The 10458-nt window shown below is 40.3% G+C and overlaps 1 pseudogene; it reads left to right on the top strand.

The window, feature by feature from the left end:
• Nucleotides 1-4109: 4109 nt before the first annotated feature.
• LOC114628736 overlaps nt 4110-10458 on the top strand; it is a 47827-nt pseudogene continuing 41478 nt past the window's right edge.

Here is a 10458-nt window from a genome sequence, read left to right as displayed (position 1 = left end):
ATTTCAATGAAGAAATTATTTGTCAAGAGACAAAGTTTGAAATATTTCCCACACTGAGCATCTGTGGATAAATTAACTAGAGCTGGCATGTAATTCAGGATTGAGAATAGCAAGACTGAAAGAGACACACAATCCCTTGAGGTGGGGTGAGGTTAGATGACATATCACAAGTAAGGAAAACATTTGGCAGTCCCTTCAACCCTGCCTAAGAACTGTGATTTCTGGTCACTGTGTAGCTGTTTGTTTATACCACTAAAGGACTCTAGAATCTCATAGCAGCCATTGTTGTAAAACTGTCAGGATCTCTTCTACTCCAGTGGTTTAACCTGACTCTAAACATTCATCTTTTATAACAAACGGGTATCACCAAAACATATATAATTTTTATATATACAAATCAAAAAATGAAAGTCTGGGCAAGAACCAAACAGCATCTGTGTGTAAATGTTTAATTTGCTTGCATATTCCTAGTAATTCCTTCTTCTAGAAATATAGCAACATACACACACCAGTGAGTGGGTGGTAGACTTTCTTTAAGGTTTTTTTTTTCAGTTGTCCAAGTGTATCCTTGTATGTGTCTGGAAGTTGGTATCATATTCGAGTGACAGTATATATACCTGACAATTTTTCTATTTTGTAAATTTATTTTATTTTATTTTATTTTATTTTATTTTATTTTATTTTATTTTATTTTATTTTATGTATAAGGGTGTTTTGCCTGCATGTAGATATGTGCACCACATGAGTGAGTGCTTAGTGTCCACAAAGGTCAGAGGAGGGCAACAGATCCCCTGGAACTGGAGATACAGGTGGTTGAGAGCCACTGTGGTGATTCTGGGAATTGAACCTGAGTCCTCTGAAAGAACAACAAATGCAAGTACAACTGCCCTTTCCTCTGTAGACAGTCTTTGTCACCTAACATGCTACACAACAGGGAAGGACTGCTCCATCCCTCCACTGGCTCTCAGAGCAATCAATTCAATAAATGGTCACAGTCTGAATCTGGTTCCAGGAATTGCCTAAGTTCTTGTAATAAGGTGAATGTACGTTGTATGTGGCTTACTAAAATAGAATCATGTAAACTCAGGTCCATCTTAAGCCCTAAAAAATAGATTTGTACATTTAAGTGTGTGTTTTATTTTTAATTTAAATGGGGGCTAGGGAGATGGCTCAATGGTTTAATAGCAATGTCTCCTCTTCTAGAAGTCCTGAGTTCAATTCCCAGGAACCAGAGTTTGGCTCATACCATCTAATGGGATCTAATGGCCTCTTCTATGTGATGCTGTCTTGTGTTATGCAGGCATACATGCAAATAGCTTGCAAATATGCATAAATAAAAAATCTTTAAAACAAAAATGTAAATGGAAGAGTTGGAATTCTTTAACACAATAGAATTGTCTCATAAGCAAAGCACTGAGGAAGTGGCCACCGCAGGTAATGAGGTCACCTGGAGACTGACTCACAACGGCTGGCAAGTCACTTAAGTTCTACTCAAATGCCATTTGCATGTTGGTTCTTATAAATAAATGCTTCCAGGCAAACCAAAAACATTCACTTTATTAGATTCCAGAGGCAACTGAGAGTTGTTGTTATCAAAGGCAATTTGAATATATAATTTGCATGCTATTTTGCAACCTTTCTGATTTAATGATTCATTAGAAATGATCAAATTATCCTGTTACGGGAACTGTTGAAAATAAATATAGTGACCCATTTTTTTCTATTATCATTTGGCCTTGGAATATACACCTGTATCACATTATCTGTGAAGCTAAAACAAAGACACTTGTCATTGAGGATCTGTGGTAGGATAGCAATTACTCAGAAGTTTTTTGAACACATGTAAGTTAGATGTGTTATTGTACACAAGTTGATTTCCAAACATTTACAAGATCTATATGAGTGTCTCTGATTGTCAGACTAAATTTGATTTTCTGGAGTAAATATGAAATTTTTATGTTTCATTTTCCTCTGATTTTGCATGTTGCTTGGAAGAGGATGTTGCCCCAATCCTAAATCCTGAGGTAGGTTAACTCCTGTTCCCCTACTAGCCCAGTATAACACTTCACTCTTCCATTAAAGTCTAAACCAGAGTTACCTTAAATGAAATAAAACCTTTTAGAGTCATTCCTCTGGTCACACCCATCTGCTCATTTCTTTCTTAAAAAGACCTTTACTCTCTAATGTATGAAGTTATCATGTCTCCATGCTCATAACCTGCTCCCGTGGGGAATGCTGATACCATTAAGGATGGTGAATCATGTTTCAAAATATTTTGATCCAAATAAGATTTGTTATTTCCTGAAAGACTGGAAAAATTACAATGGTTTTTCAGTCCTTTGCTCAGGGTGAGATCATAAGGTTGGGGATTGAGCACTTGGTTATAAAAGAGAACTCTGTGGTCTTTGTCTGCATCATGCCTGCATTCAATTACTGGGGCCCATAACAAACCACCAAAAACTTAGCAGTTTAAAACCACAGGCATTCATCATCTCCAGACTCTAGAGATCAGAAATCTGAAGACTCTAGAGAAAAATTGATGCCTTGCCTCTCCTCCTTCTGGTGGCCCTGAGAGGTTGGTTGGCTTGTGACTTGGACATTTGACTTCTTTCTCCCTTTTCCTGTGGCCTTCTCTTTCACTACAAATCCCCTCTGCTTTTCCCACAAAGATACTGATAATTGGATTTGAGACCCATCCAAATATTTTGAGTTGACTCTTATCTCAAGATCTTTCTCTCAATCCCATCAGCAAAGAAAGACCTTTTCTTCAAATAAAGCCATACTCATAGATTCAAGGTAGATCTAAATTGTAGAATGTCAACCACTCAGCCTACCACACACCTTCATAGTGTTTCATTTTAAAAACCCAAACCTATTACAAGCTGACCTATCTCAATGTGGTTTTGCATGAGTAGGTCTTCTCTGGCAGTTACAACTATCCTGAGGTTTGATTCTCTGAAGGCTCCTTTCCCATCTCCTCACTCCCTGCTGCTATGATACCATGTAAAGAAGACCCTGACCCAGTTCTGGGGCACAAACAAACACTATTAACACACTGACCCAAATCATGTGCTCCATAGCTTTTGTAATTCAATGAGTTGGCCATTGTTTGCACTTTAGGATCTTTTTCTATGTGGCAAGAAAGAGCCACGGAATATAACAACATTTCAGTTCCTCTGTTTGTCTTCTTGCTATGCTTTGAGTACTCCCACCCACCAAGGGCCTCTGTGACAGGAGGCTTGGTTCCCATGGTGACCCTATTAGGAGATGGTAGAATATGTAATAGGTGGGGCCTAGTTAAACGCCTTTAGATCACTAAGGGTGAGAGAGTTTTTAAGCACAATCTTTTGCTAAGTCTCACATGATAATGGGTATAAAAGGGGTTCTTCCATTCCTTTAACTTCCTTACTTGATGTATGACCACTCCCTCATTCAAATGCTGCACTATAAGGTTATACTAAAGGCAATCTTGGCCATATAGCCCATAGCATACCATTGGTCCTTTTACCTAAGATAACACTCCTGCAGATGAAGGCTGGTGGGCACCCTTGTGACCCACACATGCAATGGAAGCTGCTTCTGTGTAATTTTTTCTAGGCACTTTAACATAGCAATTCATCTCATGAATTAAAAAAATCATTTTAACATTATTTCACCCCAATCAGTAAATATTCTAAATATAGTCAAAGATTTACAATAGTTTCCCCTTGAAGATGGATTTCTGATTACATTTATTAAAATACAAATTGCCCCTGATTATCCACTCTTGATTAAAGTATTTTTAACTATTATCCAACTCTAAAGTGTAAACAAAACAAAACTATGCCCTGTGTGTTGAATGTGTATGTATCTGTGTGTTGGTGGGGAATGTTACAGTTTCCTCTCTATTTCTGTGATAAAACTCACACTAAAAAGATAGTGAAGGAACTGGTTTATTTCCATTATACTTCCAGGTCACGATCCACTATCGAAGAAAAATCAGGGTTTGCAATAAGAACCTGGAGACAGGATTCACAGAGGAAGCACTTCTTGCTGGTTTGTCCTCTGGCCTGCTGATAGATTCATACTTAGCTAGCATTCTTGTATACCTTAGGACCACCTGCTTATCGATGCGGCTGCCCACAGTGGTCTGGGCCCTCGTTTCAATTAATGATAAGGATAATTGCTCACAGGCCAATCAGATCCAGGTAAGTCCTCAGTTGCGGCTTTCCTCTCAGTTGACCCCAGACGATAGCAAGTTGACAGCTGAGGTTAATTAGAACAATGAGGGAAAGAGACTGGCTGCAGACATTCTTTCAGGAAAGATGGAAAAAATTCAATAGAATTTGTAATCCAATACAATGGGTAATACTGGCTCATAATCATTGATATGCACTATGAAAGAAGCCACAATTAAATAAATTACATGAAGCCTCACCTATCATCTACTTAATAAAGGTACAAAGCAAGACAGTCGAAAGATCATTAAGGCATAATCTGAAGATGATGTATTCAGTCTAACCTCATGAAGCTGTTTCTAGTTATTTTGTTTATACACAGCAATGCCATTTTCTGACAAATCACTGACTTTCCATTATCTGGAAGACAGCAAATATGTCATAATAAATACCAGAGGCAAGAAGTAAAAGCAGACCGTAATCTCCACCTTCAGCTCTGCTTGCCATGGTCACAGGGACATGGAGAAAGTCTCTTTGAGCCCTTGTGCATGCAAAGGCTGAGACCAGTGGGAAAACAAAAACAAAACTCAAACATCTGAAGTGCTTTGTTCAAGAAGAGAAATGCTTTTCCCCCTCTTTCTTTTGCCATTTTGGTCACAAACTCTACACGTGTTTTTTATTTGATATGTAATTTTCCACCCTTTCAGGTACAGGGAACTTTCAGATATGAGCACTGATCTCCTAGTTTGTTTCTTAGAGAATGCTTGTTTTAGTCCATGTTTCTCAAAGACCATCCTCAGGGCAGCTGCAGTGGCTGAGTAGAGACTGATCCATCTCACGGAGGCAGTGGAAGCCAGCTTCTGAACTCAGTCTGTACAGATCTGGTATACATCTCTTTGTCTCACTGAACCATATTTTAAAAATTATATTATATATTATATTACTTAATATCTCGATCACAGTTTCCGCTCCCTTGTCTGCTCCCAGTCTTTTTCCTTCCTTCCTCCCTCCCCATCCACTCCTACTATTTCTCATCAGAAAAGGACAGGTCTCCCATGGATATCAACCAGCCATGGCATATCAAGTTGTAGAAAGACTAGGAAAATCAAGATACCAACCAAGATATAAACTGAGATACAAATCAAGATCCTCCTCTCCTATTAAGGCTAGATGAGGCAACCCAGTAAAAGATAAGGGTCCCAAAGGTAGGTAACAGAGTCAGAGACAGCCCTAATCCTGCTGTTAGGAGCCACATAAGAAGATCAATCTGTACAACTGGAATTTATATACAGAAGGCTCCTGTCATCTCCAGGCATGCTCCCTGGTTGGTGTTAACCACAGTTTCAAACCACAAAATCTGATGATAAAATAAAAATTTCAATCCAGCATGCCCAGTCCACTAAGGCCCAATTGTAGTTTTTCTGAGAGCTCTGTGTGTGTCAGAAGCCAGGACCCTCGCCCTTACCTTCACCCCCTACTTTTCCCACCTGCATAATGTCCCCTGTAGCTTGGCAACCACAAGATCCTGCTTGGCAAGCAGTGTATAGCAGGGAGACCATAATTCAAGCAGTGTACCATATCTTCTGAAGAATAGCAGGTAGATCATAATTCAAGGCAGTGTACCGTATAGACCATGACATGTTTCAAGGCACAGGCCAAGAAGATTCTGTATTTTTCCACCACCTGGCTCCTCTTACCCCCTCCCCTTGTAAAGCATGCTATAAAAAAGCATTTCAAGTTCAAATACATGACTCTTGACAAGCAACTGTCTGCTTGAGTCCTTTACCTCTCTCGCCCGTTCTTATTTCAGGTTTCGGTCCTCCTTACTCCACCGAATAACTAGGACCCGCAGGTCGGGTCATGTGTGAAAAGCCTGCAGCAGCATCAGAGAGCTGATACTGTTGAGTAGCCCTCACTCTCAGCTCTCTGGTTCTAAAGTCTCTCAAGCTGTGGTGCTCTGTGGGACAACATGTACATGAAAATCTCTTGCCTCTTCTAATAGTTTCTTGGAGTCAATAAAAAAAGTAATGATAATTTTAAAGCAGTCAAGTCACTGTCCAGCATCATACTTAATAAAGTAACTAAAACTTCTAGAGTCCTTGAATTTTGAAAGATTACAAGACTTTACACGTTACGATTGGAACTTAAGAACTTAGCACATAGACTTTAGAAAGATGACGTATTCAGTACAGTGGTTGCTATGCAAGTATGAGGACCTCAACATCCACATAAAAACTGGGTGTGGCAAGCAAATATCTGTCACCTTGGTGTTGGGGGAAGCAGAGATAGGAGGATTCCTGAAGGTCACTATCCAGCCAAGGAAGCCAAATGGATGAGCTCTAGGTTCAGTGGGAGATTCTGCCTCAAAAAATAAAGTGGAGGATGATCAAGAAAGATATACAATGATGCCCATTGGCTTGCAGTCATGTGCACCCAATATTTGGATATTGGGGGAGGGAGAGAAAGAGAAAGAACAGCATTCAGAAACTCCTTGTAATTGGGGCTCAGATTTATTCTCATAGAAATTTGGGTGCACTTTGCAAATTGTTGACTGTTTTCTTTTCTTTTTTTCTATCAAAAACAGGTGTTTAATGGTAAAAATCTGACCTCAAACTAATGTGCATGTTCATTCCTTCATGACATTCTTTTCATGTGGTATAAACTTCTCTCAAACTCCTTCCAGACCTTCCCTAATCAGACCCTTCCCTCCATGGTTGTTCATGACATTTGCATAGGACTTTCCTCTTCATAATGATGTTTCCATAAATTGAGTTGAGTGTGCATAGCCATGGCAGCTAGAAGAGGTAAACAGAGCATTTGTGTTGGAGACCAGATGTGATCCTAAATGAGGTTTTGACCTTAGACTATAGCTGTCCAAGTTTCCTTTGTGTCCCTAGAAAAGCTTTTTTGTGGCTAACTGGATAAAAGCCATCTCAATGCATTTCCTCTCAGCTATGATTGTCATCGTGCCTTGATCTGGCTGAGCTGCAAGAGCTTAATGCCTCATACTTTTCTTGATATTTTTCCTCTTGTCTGAAAGAACCCCATCTCCCTGCCTTTTGATTTTTGCATTCTACTCAGCAAAGGCAAATCCCTCAGAAATGGAAGATGGATGAATTCATTGATGTTCTCCCACCAATATCTTGATTGGCAGCAATTGTTTGATTATGGACTATTTTCTTAATAAAAGTCAATTATGGTGGTAAAAGATAATGGAGTTATTTCCTACAAATATTTAAACATTACACGAGGCATAGACTTTAATAGTTTTACTTAATAATATTCATATTTAATTCATATAGGCTTACTGACATTAATAAATCATAGCATGTAGATTTTAAAAATTTATCTATAAAGTATAATCATATACATGCATATGTTCATACATATGTATGCATGTTTTAATATAATTAATTAATACGGTGTGAATAATATACTACCCTAGGTATTTCCCACATGAGGACAGCTTCTTCAGGAGATTGACTACTCTGTAGCTAGCTAGGTTGCTTAGTGTGTAAATGACAATTTTAGACATCAGAAAGCAGAGAGTAAGAGAAGAGGGATGCAGACTGTGTGGGATGAGACTTAGAGGGAGACTACTGGTTTGGGTCAGAACAGTGAAAACCTGATGTTTAGCGTACACTCTTCAAGAAGAATCATGGAGACACTTGGTTCTGCAGATTTTCTAGTTCCTGGGTCCTTGGACATCCATGGCACATAAGACTCAAAGACAGTAGGGACAGGCAGCCCAGCTGGATTTTAAGACCCGCTCTAATTTATTTCTTTTTACAAAGAAGATCAATATGTCATTGAATACCCTCAAAGGCAGTAATATATAGTTGAGCTATATAGTTTAATAATATTTCAGTTTAATTCACAACATCTCTGTCTACTTTTGTCCTGCAAAAAAGAAAAAAAATGGAGATGAGAGCTTAAGTAGCCTTTATAAAGTCAGACAGTGGGTCAGCGGCTGCATCAGCGGGAGCTTGGCAAGCCTAAAGGAAGCAAGAGTTCTCCTTTATGAACAGGGAACTTCTTTCTTGGTGATTTTATGCAGTGAAATCTAAAACCAACAGCTCCAGAATCATCATAGCACAGTGACCAAACATAGTACCCCACCCTCCCAGGGCTCATCGCAATCCAGCGAGCCTTTTGTCTAACTGCAGAGAATTTGAGAGCTGTGCAAAGCCCTTATTGTTTGAATCTCTCTCTCATGGTTCAAATCCTTAGCATTTGTTCTGTGGATGGCTAGATGTGCCAAATCCATCAAGGCATCAGTATGACAAGAAAGTTGGCCTCTTTTAAGGAAAGCACAAACCCTAACCCAGCTTCGGGACATAGCTTTACTCATCAAGCTGAAGTTCACATTGAACCTCTATCTCCCTCCCAGGAAGGAGGAACCAAAGGATGCTTTAGGTTCAGAGATCTATGCTGTCCATTTTCTCAAAGAGACACTAGTGACAGCCACTAGCAGACCAGGTAATGTCTGATCACAGCAGTGGCAAACTAAATTAACAGTCAGAGGCTTAGACAAAGAACGAGGCAGGGACTCTCTCTCTCACCCTGATCACTCTGCCTGTTTCACCTATAAGCCCTCTACTGAGTCTGTCTCTGCTTCCAGAGAGACTGACAACTCTGCTCCAGCCCTCAGCTTCTGACTTGCCTCCTGGTAGCCATGCCCCTCCAGTCTGGGCCGACTCAAATGAACAGTTTGAAAAGTTCATTTGAATGAAATGGCTTCATTACAAGGGGTAGATGATTGGTTGAAAAAAGCCAGTTACCCATACAGTGTGACAGGTGCCCTCTTTGAAATCTGAGCACATGCCGGCATAATCACTAGGATTGGCAGTCTCAGGCCCTTATTAAAACCAGGAGAACAGTGGCCCCAGGTTTTGTTGTTCTTGTCATCTGTAATTTTTTAAGCAGGGCAGAGGATGAGAGTGATCTGCACCTAGCTGGTCATCCCTCTCTGTTAGCTAACAGAAGCATGAAAAAGGCCTGGGCTGCTGCTGCTGCTGCAGCTGCTACTGAGGCTGAGAAGGAGGGTCAAGGTCACAGGAGTGTAGTGTGATCCCTGGCTCCAGTGGCTGCAGAGAGGTTAATGAACTTCAGGAAGAGGAGCAGAAGGGTTATGTGTACAACTTTAAGCATATTAACTGCTCCAACCTGCAGTGTATCCAAATTTGCATATTTAGTAACAGAAATGAGGGATCATGTTAAGCTAACTAGAAACACAGCACAGCATCCAGAACTGAAAACAAAGAATGATTTATCCAGTGCTGAGAGAGCAGACTCAGCCTTATCAGGTTCACTCACCAGTCTCTTCCTACTGCCAACCTGGTCTCCTTCCCTCTGCCAAGGCTCTCTATTCTCAGCCTCCATCCTCATTCAGTCAGACAAATGGATGCTGTGGTTGTCAGAGCAGCAGATGCATACGGTAGGAGTGGGTGGCAACAGGAGTAGAGATGTCTGGAGTGCACGGAATGAGAATGAAGCTGTTTCTTTCCAGGTAACATCTATGATTGAGTCAGTCAAGGACAGAGGGGAATTCATTATCGTATGTGCCCTCAAGGCATTTGTAACTTAGATCAGGAGTCAAAAAAAATGTATGCTTAGCAGGCCAGAGAGGCAATGGCACTATGTAAATCCAGCCAGAGTATAACAGCAACAATTAGGAGACTGATGCACTAGAGAGTCTATGTTCCATCTGGAAGCCACCTGGAATATAGTTCCAATGGGGAGTGGCCCTGTCATGTTAATCTGATGTTGAAAGATCATCCAAATTTGCAACTCGAGTTGGAATCTAGATTTGGTACTTTGGAATGACACTGCTATTTCCAGGAATGTGTTATCCTACAAAGCACATGCATATTTTGTTTCTAGTCGATGAGCGCCCATCTTTTTCTCATTTATATTCCAGACTATATTTATTAGCTTCCTGTCTTGTTATGAGGTTAGGAAAAAATGACTGTAGCCCTCATGATCATAATTTGACTAAGGTTCATTACTACTGCTGTTGTGTTTTATAAAAAGACAAGGAGAGAAGAAATAGGTGGATGTGTTGTCAGGTGTGGGGAAAGGAGGGTGCCTCTGCGGGCCCATGCTGTGGTATCACTTCCTCCTGAGGAACCAGCCACATGACAGTATCATATAGAATAGAGTTTATTCAGGGCATGGGGAGGGTAGTTGAAGGAGTAGAGACATAGAAAGGCAGAGAGAGAGAGAGAGAGAGAGAGAGAGAGAGAGAGAGAGAGAGAGAAGAGAAGAGAAGAGAAGAGAAGAGAAGAGAAGAGAAGAGAAG

This window comes from Grammomys surdaster, unplaced genomic scaffold (assembly GCF_004785775.1).
Source record: "Grammomys surdaster isolate TR1022 unplaced genomic scaffold, NIH_TR_1.0 271, whole genome shotgun sequence".
In the NCBI taxonomy this organism is placed as follows: domain Eukaryota; kingdom Metazoa; phylum Chordata; class Mammalia; order Rodentia; family Muridae; genus Grammomys; species Grammomys surdaster.
The sequence above is the reverse complement of the archived record's forward strand: the minus strand, read 5'-3'. Positions and strand labels throughout refer to the sequence as shown.